The sequence below is a fragment of the Ambystoma mexicanum genome, chromosome 2p (assembly GCF_040938575.1).
Source record: "Ambystoma mexicanum isolate Mex_15411 chromosome 2p, UKY_AmexF1_1, whole genome shotgun sequence".
Taxonomy (NCBI): Eukaryota; Metazoa; Chordata; class Amphibia; order Caudata; family Ambystomatidae; genus Ambystoma; species Ambystoma mexicanum.
The window spans coordinates 1257074987-1257100990 of NC_090923.1; the positions used below are offsets into that span (position 1 = coordinate 1257074987).

A 26004-nucleotide genomic window follows, 5' to 3' on the forward strand; every position below is an offset into this window, starting at 1 on the left:
ACGGGCCCTTTTCTATAAAAGAAATCGTCAATCCAGTGGCCTTTTGACTTCGGCTACCAGAATCTGTCATGATCTCTGCTTCCAAAAGGTCAGGGTTTTCCCAACTCCCTTGGAAGCAGATCCATAACCCAGGTTCCGAGTGCCAACCAGTCCCAATTGGGACCTTTTGGACCCAGTCCTGGCGCCAGTGGCACCAGGCTCATAAATATGCCCAGTCCCAGCGCTGGAAGCGCCGGGCTCATAATGCTTGGGTGGACTTACCTTCAGCAGACCATGCTGCTTACTTGCCTGCCAGTTGAGCCTCTGATCCTCTTCTGTTTGGAACTACTTTTCCTGTTGGGTGGGGCAGGAGCCACTCCCTAGGTTCAGAACACTGGAACTCTTCTGGAAAGCAGGAACTCTTTTCTTACCTAGGCGTGGCTTTGGAAGGAGACACCTAAGCACTACAGGAGGCTATTTAAACCACACCCGATGGATGAATCTTGCTTTGCGTTATTCTGCATCCTCTGCAGCAGAACGCTCATCATGTCTTCTGCATCTGATCCTGGGCATAAGGAAAAAGGCTTACCATCCTGAATCCAGTCTTCAGCAACACCTATAAAGACAAGAAAGAACAGGTTAGCATTACGGTCTTCAGTGACAGCGCTTCACTTACCTGGTCCATCGGCTGTCACCAACGCCTCGCGCTGCATTCCGGCATCTGAAAGACAAAGGCTTACCTACTCTTTGTGCGCTCCGGAGGTCTTCGCACTGCATTCCGGCATCTGAAAGACAAAAGCTTACCAACTCTTCGCACGCTCCGGAGTCCTTCGGCGCTGCATCCCGCATCTGAAAGACAAAACAAGGTGCGTTTAAAGACATTGGGGAACTTTAATACTCACGTGCCATTACTCCTTTCCACATCTAACCCAGTGGGTATTCCGGCACCCTGCAGCCGCTCCGAACTTGTACCTGCAAAATAAAAAGACAGTTAGAGCGCATCGTGAAGCAGGCAACAAGCGCTTACTTACGTGCTTCCAGGCGCTTCTATTCATCACACGGGCTCCATCTTCAACTCACTTCAGCCCGTCATCCGCCATCGCCGGAACCCTGCAAAACAAGAGACATCATTACTAAAGACTTTTAAAGACATTAGAATTACTCGAAACTTACCGTTCGTGTAGTAAACGACGGACAGCAGTCCTCTGAAGTCAAGAGGCCTGCTCCCCTTATCCAGTGAAGAAACTGGTTACAGCACCCTGCCCCGAAGCAGATGGAGAGCACGGCGTTCACTTACCTAAGGTGAGCGCGTTAACCTTTGGGGTTCTACAGGAGAAGAGAAAGGGAAGAAAAGAGAGACATTCAATAGCCCAGTTCATTAATCCCATATTTTCTATCTGCAGAAACCTTACCGTTCGAGTCAGCAATAAAGTGCACAGAGGTCCAGCCCAAAGAGCCAGCCGTGTGTTACACATCACCTTTGAAGATACGGTATATGCCCAGTCAAGACCGGCGCCTCTACGGGAATCAGGTGAGTGTTACAGAACGCAAAGCCTACCGCAAAACTCCCGTCCAGGCGCTATGGAAACCTCGGATACCGACCAGCTAGCCCAGTTACTTGGGGAACTAAGGGCAGAAGTGCATGCAGCCTGTCAGGAAACGAACGCTCTAAGAAGGGAACTGATTATTTCCAAGGAGCGAACAGATGATCTCGCTAGACAATTGCTACAGTCACAAGCCGGACAGACCCCGTTACCCGCATCTGGGGGAAATCTTCCTTCTACATCCTCTATGAATCCAGTGCAGATCAACCTACCTGGGAATGTACCTCTGGCTCCACCCGAACGATTTTCTGGTGACCCAAAGAGGTTTGCAGTATTTATCAATCAGTGCGGGTTGCATTTCTTATGCCGGCCAGCAGCCTTTCCAACTGATCAAGCTAAAGTAGCTTTCGTGCTTTCGTACCTTAGTGGCAATGCGGCAGACTGGTCGATCCCTCTAGTAAATCAAGATGATCCGGTCCTCCATGATTTTCAAGCTTTTCAGCTCAGTATGAAAAAACTGTTCGCAAGACATTCACAGGGGCAGGCCTTGGACAATGAGCTTCTTTCGTTGCGACAAGGTAATCAAGACCTTTTGGCTTATATTGCGTCTTTCAACAGACTGATAGTGGAAACTCAATGGCCTGAGGACAAAAGGATTACGCTGTTTTATAGAGGTCTACGTGGAGAGCTCAAAGATGTGTTAGCCCAAGTAGTGAATCCCCCACAAGATTGTTCGGACTATATAGACTTAGTCGTTCAAATAGATCACCGACTGCAGAACAGGAAGGCCGATCGTTCCAAGTTTGATGCTCGAGTATTTTCCAAACCGCCAACTCCTTCCAAAGGAGTAGACTCCGGGGAACCCATGCAAATAGGGGGCCTGAAAGGTCCTCTAACACAAAAGGAGTGGGAAAGGAGAAAACAGTTGCAATTATGCCTCTATTGCGGAAACTCAGGGCACTTTCTTCGAGACTGTCCGGTGAAACCTGCCAAGAAGGCAGTAGGAGCTGCAGTTACCAAAGTTACAAACTCTGAGCAGGGAAACGACCTCGCCCGACAAGAATAGAGGTCCTCTTGCCGAGCGTGAAAACCAGTTCCGTGACCTCGCATTTCGTGATACCTATGGTCCTCATTAGCCCTGATAATCCGGATCGATTACATGCAATTGAAGCTTACGTCGACAGCGGTGCCATCGGCAATTATGTGGATCATGAAATGGTTTTGAGGATGAATCTAACTCTTTGTCCCAAGGCTGTAAAGGACGTCATTACTACGGTGGATGGGACGGAGATAGCCTCCGGACCAGTAACGCATACCACTCAAGAAGTGACGCTAGTAAGTCAAGATGGACACCATGAGAAGATCGTGTTCGATGTGATCAAGGCCCCTCAGTTTCAGATTATTCTAGGAATACCTTGGTTAGAGAAACACAATCCTCTGATCGATTGGCGAGCAAGAACGGTCCAGTTTCCAGAATGTGTCTCTACTTGTCACCCTCCACCTGGTGTTGCACTGGCAGCAATTTCTTCAGAGACTCCCCAGTTACCTCCCGAATACCTAGAATACCAAGATGTTTTCCGGAAGGATCAGGCTAACTCTCTACCTCCTCATAGGTCTTATGACTGCCAGATAGACCTGATACCTGGATCTACTCCTCCTTGTAGTAGAATTTATGCCCTCACCGAGCCTGAGAACCTTCACCTTCGACAATACCTGGATCAATACCTGGCAAATGGGTTTATTCGTCCTTCCAAGTCCCCTGCTTCTTCAGCTTTGTTCTTCGTTCCAAAAAAAGGAAGGAGACCTTAGAACTTGTATAGATTATCGCTCCCTGAACCAGATCACCGTCAAGAATAGATATCCGTTACCTTTGATCCCTGAACTCCTGGACCAGTCAGAAAAGCATGCATATATACAAAGCTGGATCTTAGAGGAGCCTACCACTTGGTACGAATAAAAGAGGGCGATGAATGGAAGACGGCCTTCCGCACCAAATATGGGCTATTTGAATATCAGGTCATGCCCTTCGGACTTTGCAATTCCCCGGCCGCCTTTCAATATTTTATGAACGATGTCCTCAGAGAGCTCATAGATGTGTGTGTTGTTGTTTACATTGACGACATCCTCGTTTATTCTTCATCGGAATCTGAACATCGAAAACACGTGAAAATGGTCCTCGAAAGATTGCGTCAACACAAACTTTTCGCTAAGTTGGAAAAATGTGTTTTCAACGTGACTGAAGTTGAATTCTTGGGATTCATATTATCACCTAGCGGAGTGCGTATGGATTCAAAGAAGGTCGATGCAGTTCTCAAATGGCCATCACCATCCTCCGTAAAAGGTGTGCAAAGCATGCTAGGCTTCGCTAACTTTTACCGCAGGTTTATCCCCGAATTTTCTCGAATAGTCCAGCCCATCACTGCCTTGTTAAAGAAAAACAAACGTTTTGAATGGTCTACCGAGGCGGAACAAGCTTTCCAGGATTTGAAGACTAAATTTATCTCTGCACCAATCTTAAAACACCCTCGCCCCGAACTCCCCTACATCGTGGAAACTGATGCTTCAAGCCTTGCCATGGGGGCAGTTCTATCACAATAGGACCCGGTAACCAATCAGTTGCATCCCGTGGCATTTTGGTCCCGCAAATTCTCGCCTCCTGAAATCAATTACACGATTACTGACAAGGAACTTCTGGCTATCAAGTCTGCCTTTAAGGCTTGGCGGCATTATCTGCTGGGGGCCCGACACACCGTTACTGTGATTACGGATCACAGAAACCTGCAATATTTGAAAACCGCAAAAGCCCAATCCTCTAGACAACTCCGTTGGGCATTATTCTTTGCCGAGTTTGACTTCATAATTACCTATCGACCTGGTACAAAAAACGGTAAAGCTGATGCCCTTTCTCGGATGGGAGTGGAAGAACACTTGATCAACCCTAAACCTGTACCAATCATTCCCGAACAAAGAATTCTGGGTGTAATCGCCACACAATCCATAGAGGAAGTTAAGGATAAAGCCAGGCAACTTGTAACTCCAGCAGACATACAGAATTGGCATCTGCAGGGAAAGGACTTTGCAGTAAAGGACAACTTATTGTATTTCCAAGAACGATTATAACTGCCCTGCACAGATTTACAGAAAAAAGTAATCTCTTGTTATCACGATTCTTTAATGGAAGGTCATCCCGGTATGGCCAAGACCTCAGAAAAGATCAAGCGCTACTTCTGGTGGCCGTCTTGGAAAAAAGATATCAGAGACTTTATAATGTCCTGTGGAGTATGCGCCCAAAACAAGAGTCAAAAGGAAAGACCAGCAGGCCTCTTATGCCCTATTGACATCCCACCTCGCCCTTGGCATACGCTTTCTATGGACTTCATCACCGATCTACCTCCATGCTCCGGATACAATACGATTCTAGTAATCGTGGACTTATTCTCCAAGATGGCGCATTTCATTCCGCTCAAAGGCTTGCCAACAGCAGCAACTCTGGCCCGAGAATTTCTCGAAAACATCGTCCGACTGCACGGTTTTCCTTCGGTTCTAATATCGGATCGAGGTAGTCAATTTATTTCTCATTTTTGGTGAAGTTGCTGTCGGTCGGCTCAAATTGATGTGAGACTATCGACCAGTCACCACCCTCAGACCGACGGACAAACCGAGAGGACCAATCAAACTCTGGAACAGTATTTACGCTGCATGCTGCAACAAACTGAAAAAACTTGGAAAGACATCCTTTGGATAGCCGAATATGCCTACAATAACTCTGTCCATTCGGGAACTGGGAAAACCCCGTTTTTTCTTTTATACGGCAGTCACCCTCGAACCTCGGAGTTGGATCCCCTCCAAGATCTTGAAACACCAGCAGTAGACTACCTGCATTCTACAATTACCCAAGCCTTTAAGGAAGCTGTTTCTCACCTTCAAAGGGCTAAAGAACAATACAAGAAAGGAGCAGATCAACATCGGAAGGAAGCCCCTCAATATCAAGTAGGGGATCAAGTCTGGTTATCCACCAAATATCTACCTCTAAAAGGGCCACGCACATTCAACCCAAGATACCTTGGTCCCTATTCCATCACTACCATAGTAAACCCAGTAGCGGTCAAGTTGGACTTGCCCCCGCACATGAAGATACATCCGGTCTTCCACGTCTCTCTATTAAAACCCGTGCAACCTCAAACCCGACTAACTAAATCTCCAAAACCTATCCTAGTTGATGGAGAACTCGAGTTTGAAGTCAAAAGCATTCTGGACTCCAAGATCTCGAATTCTAAACTATTTTACCTAATTGACTGGAAAGGCTACGGCCCCCAAGAGAGATCCTGGGAACCTGCTGAATATGTCCATGCTCCTCGCCTAATCAAAAGATTTCACCGAACATTTCCTGACAAGCCAAAACCCCCGGAGAAGCCCGGTTTGGGAGGGGCCTTGAGGGGGGGTACTGTCATGATCTCTGCTTCCAAAAGGTCAGGGTTTTCCCAACTCCCTTGGAAGCAGATCCATAACCCAGGTTCCGAATGCCAACCAGTCCCAATTGGGACCTTTTGGACCCAGTCCTGGCGCCAGTGGCACCAGGCTCATAAATATGCCCAGTCCCAGCGCTGGAAGCGCCGGGCTCATAATGCTTGGGTGGACTTACCTGCAGCAGACCATGCTGCTTACTTGCCTGCAAGTTGAGCCTCTGATCCTCTTCTGTTTGGAACTACTTTTCCTGTTGGGTGGGGCAGGAGCCACTCCCTAGGTTCAGAACACTGGAACTCTTCTGGAAAGCAGGAACTCTTTTCTTACCTAGGCGTGGCTGTGGAAGGAGACACCTAAGCACTACAGGAGGCTATTTAAACCACACCCGATGGATGAATCTTGCTTTGCGTTATTCTGCATCCTCTGCAGCAGAACGCTCATCGAGTCTTCTGCATCTGATCCTGGGCCTAAGGAAAAAGGCTTACCATCCTGAATCCAGTCTTCAGCAACACCTATAAAGACAAGAAAGAACAGGTTAGCATTACGGTCTTCAGTGACAGCGCTTCACTTACCTGGTCCATCGGCTGTCACCAAGGCCTCGCGCTGCATTCCGGCATCTGAAAGACAAAGGCTTACCTACTCTTCGTGCGCTCCGGAGGTCTTCGCACTGCATTCCGGCATCTGAAAGACAAAAGCTTACCAACTCTTCGCACGCTCCGGAGGCCTTCGGCGCTGCATCCCGCATCTGAAAGACAAAACAAGGTGCGTTTAAAGACATTGGGGAACTTTAATACTCACGTGCCATTACTCCTTTCCACATCTAACCCAGTGGGTATTCCGGCACCCTGCAGCCGCTCCGAACTTGTACCTGCAAAATAAAAAGACAGTTAGAGCGCATCGTGAAGCAGGCAACAAGCGCTTACTTACGTGCTTCCAGGCGCTTCTATTCATCACACGGGCTCCATCTTCAACTCACTTCAGCCCGTCATCCGCCATTGCCGGAGCCCTGCAAAACAAGAGACATCATTACTAAAGACTTTTAAAGACATTAGAATTACTCGAAACTTACCGTTCATGTAGTAAACGACGGACAGCAGTCCTCTGAAGTCAAGAGGCCTGCTCCCCTTATCCAGTGAAGAAACTGGTTACAGCACCCTGCCCCGAAGCAGATGGAGAGCATGGCGTTCACTTACCTAAGGTGAGCGCGTTAACCTTTGGGGTTCTACAGGAGAAGAGAAAGGGAAGAAAAGAGAGACATTCAATAACCCAGTTCATTAATCCCACATTTTCTATCTGCAGACACCTTACCCTTCGAGTCAGACATACAGTGCACAGAGGTCCAGCCCAAAGAGCCAGCCGTGTGTTACACATCACCTTTGAAGATACGGTATACGCCCAGTCAAGACCGGCGCCTCTACGGGAATCAGGTGAGCGTTACAGAATCATGGAAAAGGATCCATCCTGTCTTCCACACCTCTCTGTTGAAACCATATATTCAGCCCTCTCGAACTGCTGACCAACTCGAATATGAGGTTTCCAGAATCTGTGACTCTAGATACCGACGTAGTCAACTACAATATTTGGTCGAATGGAAATGATACCCTCCCAGTGAGCGCACCTGGGAACCCGTGTCAAACATGAATGCTCCCAGGCTGATTTGAAGATACCATCTTATACATCCGGGCAAACCCAGAGGAGCTGGATTTCAGAGGAGGCATACTGTCATGAACCGCCATCTGTGTCCCTTCTGGACTTCGTGGTCCCTGACACACAGAGGATTGAACTCAGTAATCCTTCCAACATGGCCGCTTGATGCGGAACGGTACTTGCCAGTCTCTGCGTTACACGCTCTACGTTCTACAAAACAGACACGCCCCCGCGGCTCTGCGCGTTTCAATGCTACTGCTCACCATAGCTGGACGTGTGATGCCGGAGTTCGCTCTGGGCTATTTTTCTGATCTCTCTATTCCCGGTTCCTTGATTCCTCCTCCTTTCCTTTCATCCCTCAAACTTACCGAACTTCCTGGATTTTTGCCCGCACTCGAGCCACGGTTTCCGTGGCTCCGTGCGCGGATATTGTTCCGTCCTGGTTCCGTCCTGGACAATCGGAACGAAGCACGCTGGAATCCTAAGACCCGCGCTTGGGCTTATATAAATCCCGGACCGTGCGGAGGAAGTCACAAAAGAAGGTCGCAAGCAAACAGGAAAGACAGGTGAGAAGGGGAGAGACTTGTGACAATGGATGCAAATATTCTGCAAAAAGTAAAAAATGCTCATCATGTTACCGTTTACTCACACTAATTCATTAGATTCCGAGATCATTTATATGTAGTCATTAGATGTAGTCATCCCTTTGGGAGTCTACACCAACCTTGTCCTCCAGGCAATAGGTAACCCAACCTTTGGTATAAGTCTGTACTACACAGGTTGGTAGTGTGGCTGAGCAGCCAGGCTTATCTCAAGAGGGGTCAATGTGAGCTGTAGGGTTTTTACACAGAGATTTATAGTGACAAGTATCCAAATAAACATTTACACTCAAGGTTTCTTGATTACACAATTATTTATTAATTTTACAGTCAACTGTATAAGCAAATATTTGTAACACAAAAATATACTTCAAAAATACATACTCTCAGTTTCAATAAATCAGATACCCATTGGGGATGGCACACAGACACTTCCTACACCCTGATGTGACTTAAATAACTAGAACACTGTGGACATTGATATATCACTGGAACATTTAGAGCAATACTGAGTTTGGTGTCAAAAGAAAGGCTTAGGGAATAACACAATGGTTAACAAATATTTTTAAGTAGTTAAGTACTTTTGAAACCTCCCATGCAAAGTAAATGAACCCTTTCCTGGGGGAAAGGTAAAGCACAAAGTCAGAGTTAAGAAGAGTTTTTCAGCGAGCTAGGACAGCCAATTTTAATTAAGCAAAAGTCTAGGTGAACTGAAGCACTTCTTGTAGGTCAGTAAAAGTCTTGCACAATGTTTTCGAAGTCTTTGTAGAAAATAGAATCACTGTAGGGCCACAGACTGGGAGGCTTGTGAGGGGCAAAGCTGCATGCAACTATGCAACTCTGCAAAAGCAACCAAGGCAATCTCAACTGAGAGCTAGCAATGCTACACAATAAAAGGTAAGTCCCCTTAGTTTTGCAATACCTTTGGTTAGAAGAAATTGGTTCCAGCTGCTTTCTGTTCCTGTGTAGGGCTGCAGATCCTTTGTCCCTGGGCCTCAGTCGTGTGGACAAGAGGGAGAACGTCTGGGGACTCCTGCACTACGAATGGAAGGTCTGCGGCAGCAAAGGGCAAACCTCAGGTCAGCGGCACTTTGCGGTTTCAGCTTCTCGCAACCCTCACAAATGTCACCACCGCAGTTCTCAGATACCTTGATGGACTTTCCTCGCATCTGGGGTCCAGCACTCTGTTGATGTGGCTCAGGCTTGGTCAGTCCTTCTTCCTGGGAGTGCGGAGGATCTTCCTGAAGCTCGGGTCCAATTTAAAGACACTCACTCGATTCTGGTGTTCCTCTCCCTGACAATCGGTTCCTGCATCAGCAATGGAAGTACATCCAGCCCCGAGAGGATTTCCAGATGAGCTTGTCTTGGGGTCGATTGGTCCCACCAACCGAAGGGGAGCGGTCGTCCTTTGCAGGGCTTCTCTAGTAGAGGCGAATTTGGAGCTTCAGCACTGCAGCAGGGCTTCACTGGGCAAACCAACGATCCAGGAGATGCAGCAGGTGTCTCTTCCAAGTTCATCTTCAGATTCCTTCGTCTAGTGGTCGACTCTGCCTTCCAAGCCAAAAGCCTCTCCTTTTATGCAGGTTTCTCCCATTCATTTGCAGCCTAGCTGTCAATCACACAGCTGGTGGCTGTCCTCCAAGGACAGTCAGCCAGCCAATCACCTTTGGGTGCATTCCTGTAACCAAGGGTATTAAGCACAGGGAGTTTCAGGCACTTCCCTCACTTCCTGCCCCTGCCAGACATACTGGAGCCAGAATCTCTCTTCTCTCATACTTTCACACACACCTTCAATATCTCATCTATTTCAACAAAAAGTGCGAAAACATAGGCTCATCACACAAAAAACACAAAGAACAAACAATCCCGTCAGTGTCAGTACTGTTTTTCTACATATACGTATTCATTTCTTGTTCAGACAATAACTACAATTGTATTCTCTATGATCTACATATATTTCGGTCTAGTTAGGACCACTGGGTCTGCTGTTTGTTCGACCTTCCTCAGGATCTAGGAGCCACAATTCTTGGTTCCTACTGTCAGGAATTGGAGGCTGTGGAAGCGCTGGAAGCTTTGATCACGCTCCAGTCCTCACCCAAGATGGCCGCCGAACCTTTATAGGCAGGCTCCTCCCACAAGCCGACGCATTGTATCTGTTTACCAGCGCTCGGTTCGTGTGGAGATTCTCTCGTGAAATTCATCCGTTCCGGCTTCCTACTTTAGCCTATTGTTTGATTCTTAACTGTACTCTTCAGCCCTTCTTGTGTTAGCCTTGTACACCCGTTGTTTTTTGTTTTCTCCTTTGCCTGAATTTTCTACTGCACTGTACGCGGTATTCGGCTTGCTCTGGGCCGTGCCGTGCTTACTTTTTCTTTGCCTTCCTAATGTGTATTTCTGTTGGTAATTCTTTCGAGCACTATTGGTCTTTCATTTCTTTTACTTTTAGGTACCGGGGGTATAATTTGCAACCGGCGCCGTCACTCTGTTTAGCGAGCGTAGCCTTGCTCACTAAGACCTTAAGGAGCATTTCTTAACTGGTGAGTGGGTTTCTTTCACGGTGCTTCTTCCTTTCTTCCTAACTGTTCGCCTTTGCGATCTGCTCTGAATGGGTTCTTTTCTCCTTACCTACTTACCTTTTCTAGTCCTTTTTCTCTGTTATTCTGTTTAGTCTGAACCTCTGGCTCTTGTAGCTTTCTTGTATTCTCCTGTTTAATATTCCACATCTCCTGGATACACTGAGCATTCATTTGCGGTGGAGTTTGTTCTAAGTCTAACGGACTTCCTTGCCTGCTGCAAATGGAACTTTCATAACGGGAGGAGAGGAGTTCTAGTTGCCGCCCAGCAGAACCCAATTGGGAACAGGGTTTTTTCTGCCTTAGTGCTTTTTCCCTGAATCTAGGACTGGCCCCCTGGGGATCCCCGCGGTCAGGGATTATCTCTGCCAAGGTGGCCTCCGGAGGGGACAGACCCTATCTGTACAATAAAAAGGCCCGAGCACCAAAGGACAAGACTCCCACAAGGAGGAGGGATCAGAAGAGATCAGAGGCTACTCTTACAGAAACCATTCCGGAAGAAACAGGTGAGGAGTTGGGGGAGGAAGCCTCGGTATCTGACAGCATACAACGCCCAAGATCCTTCATGGCGTCACTCGAGCAGTATCAGGAGTTGGTGGCTGCTCTGCAGAACCTTACTATGGAGGTGCAGGCCCTGCGAACAGAGAACGTAGCCCTCTGACAGCAAGTGGTGTTACATCGGGATGATCGCGGGGACCTGCCTACTATGCCCCTTTCCTTTGGCAAATACAATGGACATCCAGGAGAACTGAAGGAATTCCTTGACGCTTGCAGGGTGTATTTCGCCTTCCGACCTCACGCCTTTGAGACAGCCAGATCAAAGGTTGGGTTCATTATAGCCAATCTTACCGGAAACGCTCTTTCATGGGCTACACCCATTGTTACCCGAAACGATCCCCTTCTGAGTGACTATGACCGTTTTACGGAACTTTTCAGTAAAAGGTTTGATAGGCCAGAAGTATTCTATTCATCCTTGGAAGCAATCCTAGATATCAAACAAGGAAATACGGACGTTCAAACTTATCTAACTCGCTTCCAGAGGCTAGCAGCCAAGGCAGATTGGCCTGATTCCGCCCAGCAAACCATCTACAGAAGAGGTCTCCAGGACGAAATCAAGGATGAACTAGCCAGAGTAGCCCGTCCTGCAACTTTTCAGGAGCTAGTGACATTGTCCCTTCAGATAGAATTCCGTCTTCAAGAAAGAAGATCTGAGAGAAGAAGAAACCGAAGCTTCTCACAACCTACCCCTACTCCTCCACCTAGAGCCAGCCCTGCTACAGATGAGCCTATGCAGATTGGAGCTGCCCGTGGTCCTCTGACGCCAGAAAAAAGAAGAAAGAGGAGAGAGGCAGGACTATGCATGTACTGTGGCTCCCCGACACATTTGTTGAGAGAATGCACTGAAGTCCCTCCTCGTCGACAGGGAAACTTCCGCCCCCGATCTATAGCAAGGGAAGTCTCGGGGGAGGTAACAAGCACCCTTGCAGTTACACAAGAGCAGTGAACACCCCGGAAGACAACAGTTTAATGGTGTTCAGAGTGGACCTATGGTTAACCGAAGAAGCTCCCACAGAAGTGTTCGCCATGTTGGATTGTGGAGCAGCGGGAAATTTCATCGACTCCAAGTGGGCTACAGAGCACTTGGTACCCGCCAAACCCAAGGTTACCCCGATTCCGGTAGAAGGGGTTGATGGTAGACCCTTGTCATCCGGACCCATAACTTTGGAAACTGTTCCATTAAGGGTGAGGTTAGGTCAACATGAAGAGTTTCTGGTGTTTGATCAGATCCGAGCTGCTCATTTTCCATTGGTATTAGGGATTCCTTGGTTAAGAAGACACAACCCTCACATAGATTGGACTGCAAACCGGGTTTCTTTCAATTCTAAGTTCTGTGATGATCACTGTATGACCTTGTGTAACGCTCCCCACACTGTAGACCGCAGGAGAAGTATCCAGAAGCCAGTCACAGTGGCCTCAGTTCCCTTACATTACCAGGACTTCTCAGAGGTATTCATGGACACAATTCCAAAACAACTACCACCCCATAGAACTGAGGATTGCTGTATCGATCTGATACCGGAAGCAGTAGTACCATTCGGAAGAATGTACCCTTTGTCACTACCGGAAAGGAAGGCATTAAGAGAGTATCTAGATGCAAATTTGCAGAACGGACTTATCCAAGAATCCAAATCTTCATGTGGTGCCTCCCTATTCTTCATCCCAAAAAAGGACTCGACAGAGCTTCGCCCTTGTATAGACTACAGGGGTCTCAACAAGGTCACTGTCCGGGATAGATATCCCATGCCCTTGATTCGGGACGTCTTGGAGGCTGTACAGGGGGCGGAGTACTTCACGAAGCTTGACCTGAGAGGCGCCTATCACCTCTTGCGAATCAGACAAGGAGACGAGTGGAAGACGGCTTTCCGCACCCCATTTGGGCTCTATGAATATCGCGTGATGCCCTTTGGCCTAGTAAACGCACCAGCCGTCTTCCAGAGGTACATGGACAAGGTTTTCGCTGACATGCTGTTCGTGTCGGTAGTGGTGTACCTGGACGACATCCTGATCTACTCCAAATCCTTGTCTGAGCACAGATCATTGGTCCGACTGGTTTTACAACGTTTGCAGTCTCATTATCTGCTAGTAAAACCAGAGAAGTGTTCATTTGAATCCAAGAAGGTGTCCTACTTGGGTTTCGTATTGTCTAAGGAAGGTGTTGAAATGGATGCAAATAAGGTAAAGGCCATAAGAAACTGGAAAGATCCTACCAACATCAAGGAACTACAAGGGTTTCTAGGATTGGCACATTTTTATAGGAGGTTTATTCCCAATTATTCCAAAAAGGTACTCCCTCTGACCTCCTTGTTGAAGAAGGGCGTTAGATTCGCTTTTGTCGGAGAACCTCGAAAAGCATTCGACTTTTTAAAGGAATGCTTTTCTACAGCACCCATCCTGGTTCAACCAGATCAGGCTAAGCCCTTTATTCTGGAAACAGATGCTTGTACGGGGGCAGTAGGGGCAGTGTTACTTCAAGAGGCAGAAGACAGCTATGAACATCCGATCGCATACTACTCCAAGACTTTAACTAGTAGTGAGCGAAACTACTCTGTTATCGAAAAGGAACTTTTGGCAATAAAGCTGGCCTGCCAAGAGTGGAGACACCTCCTGCAGGGAGCCACACATCCTTTCACTATCAGAACTGACCACCGCAACCTACGGGTCTTACAACAATTGGAATGTTCCAATGCCAGACACGCCAGATGGGCGTATTTTTTCCTACAATACGACTTCATGATGACTTACATACCCGGCACAGAAAACAAGAAGGCAGACGCCTTATCTAGAAGCCTAGGAGATCCATCCGGATCCTATATAGGACATGAACTGGTTTTGCCACATCTCACCGTGTTGGCTTCTACGGTTTCGTTTCTTCAGGATTTAATCCCTCAATATCAGATGTGTGCTGAACTTCCGCTGTCTACTAAACAGGAAAAAGATGGGTTGTTTTATCATGAAGGAGCCCTCTATATCCCCACAAAGAAGCTGCAAGAACAGATACTTTCTTGGTGTCATGACACCCCCCTGACAGGGCATTCTGGTATTAGGAAGACCTTTGATTTGGTCCGGAGAGGATTCTGGTGGCCTACCCTACGAAGGGACGTAGGTCAGTATGTCTCTACTTGTTCAATTTGTGCTTCCAACAAACACCAAACAGGAAAACCTCTGGGGTTATTACACCAACACTCCTTACCGGATCGCCCATGGGAACACTTATCCACTGACTTTATTGTGGATCTGCCTCCTTCATACGGAATGACCACGATCATGGTGACGGTCGATTCCTTTAGCAAGCTGGCACATTTCTCCGCCTTCAAGCAAGTGCCTTCGGCCTCAGAGATGGCTGCAACATTTCTCCAAGACATAGTCCGTCTACATGGCCTACCTAAAACCATAGTTTCGGACAGAGGACCACAATTCACCTCAAAGTTTTGGTCTTCCCTCTGCCAGGTTCTCGGAATTCATAAGGCTCTTTCCTCAGGATACCATCCTCAAAGCAACGGCCAAACGGAGAGACTCAATGCCAATCTGGAGCAATATCTCAGGTGTTTTTGTAGTCCCCAGCAGGAAGAGTGGTATCGCTTCCTCCCGCAAGCGGAATTTGCCTACAACAACTCTCTTCACACCTCGATCCAGATGAGTCCTTTCTATTGTACCTATGGCTACCATCCTCAACACTTGCCCGGGCTCAGTCCGCCTTCAACCAAGATTCCAACTCTGGATACGATTCTACAGGACTTGCAAGAAGCTCACAAACTCGCTAAGGAGGCACACCAAGCTAGTCAACTTTCACAAAAGAGATGGGCCGACAAAGGTCGGAGAGCCCATCCCAGCTGGAAGGTGGGACAATTAGTCTGGTTATCCACCAGATTCCTACCCAAGTGGGTTCATAGGGGGAAGTTCTCCTCTCGTTTCCTTGGGCCATTTTCCATCATACAACAAATCAATCCAGTTGCTTATAAACTCAGGATGCCAGAATACCTCAGAAGGATACACCCTGTCTTTCATGTCTCACTTCTCAAAGAACATAAGGAGGATCCCTTCAAGAGACCTGTGAACCGTACACGAGCTCGTGTGAAACCAACACCTGAAGAATACGAGGTGTCTCATCTGGTGGATTCTAGTTACCGCAAAGGGCGGTTGTACTATCTGGTCCATTGGAAGAACTATCCAGTAGCAGAGAGGACGTGGGAACCTGTGGGCCATATACACGCCCCGCGTCTGGTGCAGAAGTTCCATCAACTCCATCCGGGCAAACCCGGGGGTGCCCCGAGAAAGAGGGGGTATACTGTCAGGAATTGGAGGCTGTGGAAGCGCTGGAAGCTTTGATCACGCTCCAGTCCTCACCCAAGATGGCCGCCAAACCTTTATAGGCAGGCTCCTCCCACAAGCCGACGCGTTGTATCTGTTTACCAGCGCTCGGTTTGTGTGGAGATTCTCTCGTGAAATTCATCCGTTCCGGCTTCCTACTTTAGCCTATTGTTTGATTCTTAACTGTACTCTTCAGCCCTTCTTGTGTTAGCCTTGTACACCCGTTGTTTTTTATTTTCTCCTTTGCCTGAATTTTCTACTGCACTGTACACGGTATTCGGCTTGCTCTGGGCCGTGCCGTGCTTACTTTTTCTTTGCCTTCCTAATGTGTATTTCTGTTGGTAATTCTTTCGAGCACTATTGGTCTTTCATTTCTTTTACTTTTAGGTACCGGGGGTATAATTTGCAACCGGCGCCGTCACTCTGTTTAGCGAGCGTAGCCTTGCTCACTAAGACCTTAAGGAGCATTTCTTAACTGGTGAGTGGGTTTCTTTCACGGTGCTTCTTCCTTTCTTCCTAACTGTTCGCCTTTGCGATCTGCTCTGAATGGGTTCTTTTCTCCTTACCTACTTACCTTTTCTAGTCCTTTTTCACTGTTATTCTGTTTAGTCTGAACCTCTGGCTCTTGTAGCTTTCTTGTATTCTCCTGTTTAATATTCCACATCTCCTGGATACACTGAGCATTCATCAGCGGTGGAGTTTGTTCTAAGTCTAACGGACTTCCTTGCCTGCTGCAAATGGAACTTTCATAACGGGAGGAGAGGAGTTCTAGTTGCCGCCCAGCAGAACCCAATTGGGAACAGGGTTTTTTCTGCCTTAGTGCTTTTTCCCTGAATCTAGGACTGGCCCCCTGGGATCCCCGCGGTCAGGGATTATCTCTGCCAAGGTGGCCTCCGGAGGGGACAGACCCTATCTGTACGATAAAAAGGCCCGAGCACCAAAGGACAAGACTCCCACAAGGAGGAGGGATCAGAAGAGATCAGAGGCTACTCTTACAGAAACCATTCCGGAAGAAACAGGTGAGGAGTTGGGGGAGGAAGCCTCGGTATCTGACACCTACAGTGACTGAAAATGATGTCTTCTGGGATATAACTCTAAAATAAACAAACAAAACATTTCCATGAATCTCTAACCTCTTTATTCTTTTGCGACACAATTTATTTATGTATAACCATCTCATTGATGGTGTTCATCCCCACTCACCGCTGACCAAAGCTGTGTCAAGGGTAGTGTAGATGCCGGTAATGAATCCACCAGATCACTGCCGTTAGTTTGCTGGTACCTGGAAATTATTGGACAAAGGGTATATCACTATCCTTGTCCTAGTTTCTATGTTTACTAGTTCTAATATTGCACGTAACATGTGTTTCAAAATGTATGTGTCACTCACATAGATAATTGTGCCTTTCTGCCCGTGGAAATGATGCTTCACCTAAGCTCCACTTGAGAGCAGATCTTTTTCTTTTTTAATCGATTCCTTTTTTAATCAACCTCTAAAGAGAGACAAAGAGCCACCGATCAATCCAGAGTGGTTCAATATCTGATTGGGTAAACAAATCCTCACAGGTGCAGAACATAAACATAAACTGGTCTACATTTCTCATACACTTACACAAGGAAGATATTAGACTGCCATTAGAAGAACATTGGAAGGTACATCATCAGATGGATGATAAGGCTAAAATAAGGTCTGTGGGCCTTAATAGCCTACCGAGCCACCCCAGGGGTGGCGATAGGCAGAAAGATTTAAGAAGATTGGAGGCATTATTGATTTGTAAACACAGAACGGTCTTAAAAAGATTGAATTTGGATACAGAAATTGGGGTCTTTTTATAAAAATTGGAAAGGAATTGGTGGAAAAGATTGGCACTTTTTAATCACGATTACATCATCAAGACAAAGGTTAGGTCGATTCCAGGTAGTGACCAACACAAATGAGGGATAGCTTCACAAATTGCGAATATAGGGATGAATTTTGAGAAACAACATTTAACAATAACCAGGTTGAGGTTTTCCACCAACAATATGATGAATGAGTTTTTTTTTCGTTTTTTCAAACCAATTACACAATCTATCAAACATCAAAATGAACTCATAATCAATTCAAGTCCTAATCACCTTTATTTGTGAGGTAATGTTCCTTTCCCGATCTTTACATCTCATGTAGGACGGCGACAAATTTGTTATTAATAAATCATACATTTGATTCCACATAGTTTTTACCAACCATGTTAAAGAGGGCAGAGGTAACCATTTCACAGTAAGCACGATGATGACGTTGGCGCAATATAAGCCAGCACATGATCAAACATAGAAATATGCCAAGTAAGGGCGTGTGTATGCGTTTGGTTTCAGCATTAGAGAGTAGCATTTCATGATAAATTGAGAGTACAACTCGTCATACTGCTCACCATGACATTAATGATATGATAGGTTATTTATAACGTGCTTAATACCCAGTGAGGACCCGGGGATCGAACCTGTGTTGCTCCGTGTTGTCTTGCTTCTAAGACGAGCATGTTGCCCCTGAGCTATCCTTGCGAGACTTGAATGCGGACAGCAAATCCTACCCACATCAAGCAGGGAAATGTTTATATGATTGTAGCGCTAGACGTTTGGTTTTGGAAGCTGATTTGCGAGTGGAGCTCGGATATATATGGAAATTAGGGGCATGTTCATTAGATGACGCGCTTCCTTTGAGCCATTAATAAGAGGTTTTTTAATGAATGCAGAGAGTATTTTTTCACCTAAATTAGTTGGGAAAGTTATCATGAGGTTGTTAGCACAAGATAAGTTAAGTGTTTTTGAGCCATAATCACGAGCGTTGCTCGGCTAGTTTGTGTACATATCAAAATTAGGGGCGTGTTCAACTGATGACACGTTTCCCTTGAGCCCTTAAAAATAGGCTGTTTTCAAAATGGCCCCCTCGTGCCACACGGAACACTGTGATACAGGAATGAGAACATGTTTACAGGTAATTGCTTAGATAGAAGTCATTTTTGTTGACCACAGCTTTATGTGGGGGTCTTTACCAACTGCATATCAGTTATTTGACTATTAACAACAATTATATCAGGATTCGAGTGGGACCCAGTTGGCATTTTTTGTTTGATAGGAAGTGCCACATTTTGTATTTTTAGTATATCTTCAAAGGGATTAGACCAGATAGAAGGAAACACAATTTGAACTCTTTTCTGCTTCCAGGAATGTTGATTGACAATCGTTGATAGGTCTATTTAAAGTCAGTATATTGGCTTTTTGAAGTATGGCCGTGAAGCAATTTTGGTAAGGCATATTTTGTTCTTGGCGTGATGATAGTATCAATCAAACGCTCCCTTACCTTTCAGATTGAGATTTTGAAATTTGAAAGATTTGCTGAAAATTAGTGATCTACACTTGAACGTGTGCAGTGTGAATTATTAGGAGAGCAACCATTTTGGTTCAGTATGAACCAGGCAGGCTACACTTAATATATTTGGACATTAGTCTATTGGGACAACTGAAACCAGTATTCTTTAGTAGCGGTATCACAATTTGTTTAAAGTATTGCTGGTGGACCTCTTAAGTGATTTGAGCACAATACAACCTTGGAATATAAGTTATAGTTAAAAGAAATGTTTTTTTATTTGGATAATTTTAACATGAGTGTATAACTAATGGAAAGATTTGACAGTTGATTGCCCACGTAATGGAAATATATGTTGACTGTTTGACCAATATCTGATCTGTATTTGGTTTCCTCTTGTTTGTATTGTTTTTATTATTTTCACATGACTATCATGTACTGTTTCCGCACTCCACAACGTTGTGACACATCAATGGTTTGCCAATGGTCTATATAAACTTTGTTTATATTTTTCTGTTTTACTTCATTATTGTTGTGGTAGAAAAAGCCCTGAGGTGGACCTTGACTTCAAAGGTCGAAACACATGTTGGCAAAGCCCACCTATTATCTGAAAATTGAAAATTTAAGATATTTGTATGAGATTGCTCAAATGGTTCTTAATCTCACTACCAGTGTTTTTCTAAATTACTAAATAGGCATTGGTGCAAATGGTAAAAATTGTTTAGTTGTGACTTAATATAGCTTCATAGGGCTTGGAACTATCCCTTTTTCCCCCACCGTTTGCCGCCTACTAGGGCCATACAATACTATTGAGTGGCTCATCAGATCAAAGGGTGGTCAGCGCAGTGGAACAATAGCCCACATTTTAGCTAGATAATACAGTGTACATTGGGTATAAAGCAATATAAACTTAGTTGACAAACCCTTACTTGAACAAAAAGATGAGCCTATTCAGCAAGCCTGCTAACAAGTAGATCAATGGCAATATACCTTGTGGATTGCAGAGATGTTCCTTAGTGAACTATCAAGGTGTTTATAAAGGCTTAGAAAAGGGCGTGTATATGTGAATGTGTGACATGTTCATTGACACCCACCAAGCCTTGATGCCAAAGTTTGGCATCCTCATACCCATCCACCCAGCCCCCTCAGGAGCACACAGTCATAGTCGTGAACTGCCATTGATACTGGAGGGGGATGGATGGCCGTGAGGTGAGCGCAATAGGCCCGGAACCCTTTTCAAGGGATACATACATATGTTGATAGCAGGGATGGGGTCTTCAAAGGGGGGTCTGGAGACAACAGGCCTGGGGAGACCATGTGGACAATGGTTGCAGTGCGGTAGACCCCTATTAGGTGTACATGGTGTTTGGCACCTTGAGCGTCCACACGGACCCAGCCCCCTCGGGAGTGCACGGTCATAGGTGCGAACTGCCATTAATACTGGAGGGGTATGGATGGGCATGAGGTGAGCGCAAAGCACCACCAAACTTCTTTCATGAACCTCCTAGACGTTGGACGTGTTGACTTACTGAATAATTCAAACAACTATTCATAATAACTCCTTTTTTTATTTACTTTGGTAATGTAGATGGCCCAAACAAACTACAAATTGTAATGATATGGTTGTAGTACTGAGTGTAAAAATCCCTTGGACTGTCCGTTGTCACTGGAGAATTTTGCACAAATGGCTGGAATGACACAGGCAGGCATTACTCGCCGAATGCGGAATCCAAGTCTTCCATGAATCCACCATGTAAACGGAAAATAGGCCACAAGCCGGTACCACATGTGAAAGAGAAACAGAAATATTTTACTAGAATGAACCAGATAACTGTACTTATTTAGTTTTAAATGCCCCCTAAATATGACGGCATTGCTACCCTTAAAAATTAGCTTTCAGAATAAAGTACTTGTGATTTGAAGCATCGAAAAATTTAAAATGTGAACACCCATTGAAGCAAGAACAGGAAATATTGTTTTTAAGTTCAAAGTGAAAGTGATGAATATTATGGTTTTACATTAGTAAGAGAAATGTTTTCAAATTACAGAAAAAATATTCGTTGTTTATCGATAGAATTTACAATGATGTAGGAGAACACCATAACATGTTAGCCATCCCAGTGGTCAAACATACATCACATATAGAGTAAACGTACTCATTAGTTGGATTACGAGGGCAAACTGTTGCTTGAAGTTTGTGCATGAGGACCTTCATCATCCACAACACATATCTTGTGAGGCAGGCTGCCCTGAAGTCATGAAGCTCGGTAACGCATAGCGGTGGTGTCTTATTTGGTTATGTAGGCCAAGCATCCCGAGTTTTCTCGGCAGCTGCAGTTCTCCATCTCGGATGGCAAAACCTTGCAACCCTCGCAGGTAAACCAGGTGGAAATGTCTTCCATGCGACTGGCTTTAGGCTCCAGTGATTGATCATCACAACTCTCATCCGATTCCCCATTGTTTCCGCTTCTTTCTCTTTCAATTAATTTCTCATCTGAATATTCGGGCTTGTACTGGTATGGCTGTATGGTTGCCATAGTTCCTGATTATTGAATAAGTGCAAAATCAACAGTCAGAAAAATAAGAATGTGTTTGTTGGTATATAAGAACTACTGTTAAAGAAGGAGAAGAGAACACACTGCCATGTTACAAAAACACATAGTGCAAAGACATGAACAATAGGCCCACATTATGAACATTTGCATTCACACATGTAAAAATTAAGCCTTGTAAAAGTACGATTTCAATATGTTTTGTAAAAGACATTTGCACATAATATAAAAAATGTTTAAATAAAAAGCAACTACTGAGTTCAATCAGTTCAGATAGTGTAAGTACCTGTTCGCAGGGTGTTGAACTAGGAAGATAGCTGAAGAGAGCAGAAACAAGTCAATGAGGCTCGTAACTAAATACACTGACAGGAAGGAAAAAGATACTCCAATGTTGCGTGATCAGAAAGGGTTTCTTTACACTTTTTCGAGGAATGAGGAGTCTTGGCATCTCCATGGAGACACGTCAATAGATTGCGCACGTAGGACGTTGACATGAGACGTGCATTGGCATCGTGAAAAAGGGTGTAAGCGTCTAGTGATGTGAGTTTGAGGGACGGGCAATCTATATTCTTTCCACGAGGGCACTTGAACTTAGGGCGATGTATCAACTGATAAGATTAACTTAAAATGGCAGCACCCAACCTGTTGTTTTCGCATGTTTAATTGTGAGGAAAACTAAGCTAAGATGCATGAGACATTTTTTAAAGATCGATTACCGTATGCTTAAAAATACATGCTCGATCAATTGGGACAATAACAATTCTGAGCGAACTTCCGCTTTAAGCCTATAGATTGATGGAATATGTTTTTTTTTACCAATGTTAGTTCATCTAATGTTGTTTGGTGCAAGATGTATTTTTATTACCGATGCACTGTGACTTTGTGCCTATATTGTTGTTGATGTTCTTGAATTTTTTAATTGTTTGTATACTTGTACTCACACGTTATTGATTATACACTGAATCAGTGAAAAAATTCATCCCATATGACATCCACTTTTTCTTGTGTATGTCAAAGTTCCAGGGAGGACATTCAGGATTCTGGTCCAGAAAGGGAAACATGGCAAGGAAAATATATTAGATTTATTAACTATAGCCTCTCAGAATCTGTAGACAAGCCTTTCTTTCATACGTGTCTGTCATTCCTAAATCTGTTCAGAAAACAGTGGCTAAAGCTGTAGCCTAGAAGAAATCCCAGAATACCTTACACTTCTAGTAACTCTAGGCTGCCAGGGGCACTAAGTGGCAATGTGGGGCTGGCATGCACAGTGACAAATACCCCTGTGAGGTGGATGCACATTACTCAGTCAGTGGATTAATGTAGTGCGTTTCCTTTGCCCATTAACCTGAGGCTATGAGGGAGCTGGGACCAAAGTTGATGGAAGTGCGCAATACACTTGTTAGGGAAGTTTCCCATTTATGTGTAATTGTCCCTCCAGTTGTGAACCCCCCAACTTTTTGCTGCTATCTGACAAGCCTAGTATGACTTTTGCCAGTGGAGCACAGCCTTCTGCTGCACTCTGCTGGGCTTTCGCTCACTTCGTTATGGGGAAACTGACACACCCGCAAATACAGTCAGTACTGGGAGACTTTGTTTCCCTTAGTCATTTCCAATGTTGCAATTTCTTTACAACATGTTACAAGTGCACAAAGTACCTTACAGAACAGTGCGCTTGGGTCTTCATTTCGTTTCTAAAGGCCCTAGAATCCATCAAAGGACTTTTTGGTAGAAGTGCAGATGTGCCTTGGACAGGGCTGGTGGCAGCTTTTACTTTTGCATATTTTTAACCCTTTCTGACCATGCAAACAGCAATTACCACGGTTGACACAGGAAGGTGGCCTGACTCCAAAATGGCCATGCCACGAGGTTCTTTGTCCTGTCCTTTGGCCATCTTGTCCCTTTGCCTTCCCCAGGTCGAGCCGACCTGGGTCAGTCCTTATTTGCTCATGCATTCTCCCATGAAATGCCAAGCTTTCTTTACTTTACTTTAAACATTTATAAAGCTCAAACCTTGGACCCATACGCATTAGGGCTTCTGCATGCCTTGTGTGTGTGTGTGCCTCCAGGATGTGGGCTAGACTGTTTAGTTCCAATACACATCCTGGGTGCCAGAGAGTCTAGTGTGCTGGGAATGACTGGGACCACCATGGTCCGTGATTGGTCCACGTCTGGTGTGCCTGTATGTGAGCAGATCTCCCATTGGATGCTCTTCGTTTTGGCGCGAAGCACATTCTGGAAAGGAGAAGGCTCCAAACACCTATACCAGGTCGATCTCTTGAGTTCTTGCTGAACCTAGATCCAGGATCCAAGCATCCTGAAACTAAGAAGCCGACTTGAGGAACTGCTGTTGACCCGCTAGATCGTAAGCACTGGTTTCAAGGAACTCTTCTGCTGAGTTTCGTACACCTAGGCGCCCTAGGTCTGGAATTAGGAGAGTATGCCTGAACCCAGTGCACACAGTCACTGTGTCGCCCAGCTGTGGTGATAAACTTCACAGGTGCCTTGCTGATGTGCCCCTTTGTGCCCTGAATCCTCCTGCAGTAAAACTGGCTGGATCCCTTCATCTGAAGCGGAGAAATCGCCACTGACCTGTCACGGAATCATCACTGCAACTCAGCCGCTGATGGCCGCAGAGCCGCACAATTGCTGCATTTGAACCTGCAACAGAAGTTTGGTCCAGAGTGCGCCTGGGGTCGGTGAGTACTTGCAACCCTTACCGGTGGCCCCATGCACATCCATCCATTTTTACGCACAAGTGTCCCCTGAGTGCCACTCACCTTTCCAAAGGTAACCTGTGCTACCGTCCTATTCCCAACTCCTGGAACCTGTTCTGCCCTATTGGGAAGAGCCTCCTTGAATAGTCGGAACTTATTCTTCATCGCCTCACCCGCCTTCCTGAGCTGCTACAGCCCCTGCAAGAGAACCTGTTTTCGCTCTACTGCACGATCATGTGCACCTGCATCCGAAAGTACTTTTGAGCGCTAGGCTCCACTCTTCTTAGGGTCTGGACTGCCTCTTAGTTAGGGATTGATTCATGAAGAACTGCCTATTTGCTCTATTTGCTCCCTTTCTTCATAGGTTGTGGACCCATTCTGTGCACTATTCCTTTAGGCCACTTGGTAACTGTATATGTGCTTCATAGAAGTGTTTTGTTGGTTTGAGTATTACTGTTGATCTTCGCTTTGTGTTTGATTTTCAAAGGCCTTGAATAAATGTATATGTATTTTTGCCCACCAGGTCAGTGTTCAGAAATCCATCTTAACAACACTCACTGAACCCTCAGACCTCTTGGTTGGACAGAAGAAGTCTAAGAGACAGGATCCTATCGACTTAGACTCTTTGCCTATATTTCCGTGGGATGACATGAACCAGGCTGACCCGCTGTTGATTGATCTCCATCCCACAGATGAGCCTCATGAGGACCTTCTGGCTTACAAGACTTCTTGGCCCGAATTCAACGTTTAATCCCGGAAAACATTTCACATCCTACTTCAATGTAGTGTGGTCCTCTTCTTCATGTTAGTGCTTATACCAAATCTTTTCGTTGTAGGTAGAGTCAACTTTCAGGAGTAAAATTAGGCCTTAGTGCCCTAAGCCTTACTTCCCAGAATAAAGTGCCAACAGACCTTCCTTTGAAACTCAGGATAGTATTTTTTCCCATTATGGCATGGACATTCAGAAGGGAATAGATAAGGCCCGGTGCTTATGCAGAACTAGCTGCTGAATTAATCTGGCCTAATTGTAAGAATCTTGGATCTGGATGCGGAGTCAAAATATATGGGCACATTCTGGACCCAGAAGAGATTAGCAGTTGGATGCAAAGAACACTATGCTTCTTTGGGATGCAAATGCAATAATTTCACACAAGTGATGCATGACTATTCGACTAAAGATCGGCCTTAACCAGTGTAGAAGAGTGTCAACTTCATTCTCTAGTTGAGGTTGTCTCTCCCGGTTCCCCTCCTCCACCTCCTCACCTGAGTCCTCTTCCTCTGTGCTCAAGGATCTGTGGGATCTGTAGTCCTTTTCTTTTTTGTGGTGTAGCGGGGGTCTTGTACGGGAGGAAGCCACAGTGAGGGCTGCTAGGACGCACCTCTCTGGGGCCCCCTTCCCGGAAGGGACCAATACGGGGAAAAAGCCAATTGTGGCAAAAAACACCTTAGAAGTGGTGTACTGCAGGCTTGTTTGAAGATGTAGGCACAAGCAACAGTGATGGGATACTTCCGGCAAGGAACAGGGAGCACTTGAAATCGTGGAGCAGAGTGCGGAAAGAGAAACTCCCGCAGGAGTATCAAAACAATAGGCAGAGCACTAGGGAAAAGAAAGTAGAGAGAGAGAGAGAGACGGAGGAACAGAAGGGTGCCGTGGACCGAGAGCGGACCACACCCGGGGGAGGCAGCTCAAAGGCTAGTAGAGCAACGGAGCGGTGAA

The 26004-nt window shown here is 45.7% G+C and overlaps 1 long non-coding RNA gene across 1 annotated transcript in view; it reads left to right on the forward strand.

Annotated features, from left to right (window-relative positions):
• The first annotated feature begins 18607 nt into the window (after positions 1-18607).
• The window catches only part of LOC138566038 (uncharacterized), a 268484-nt gene continuing 261087 nt past the window's right edge, over positions 18608-26004 (forward strand). The window contains exon 1 of the long non-coding RNA XR_011301803.1: positions 18608-18649. This is a non-coding gene — a long non-coding RNA (uncharacterized lncRNA). The remainder of the gene's footprint in view (positions 18650-26004) is intronic.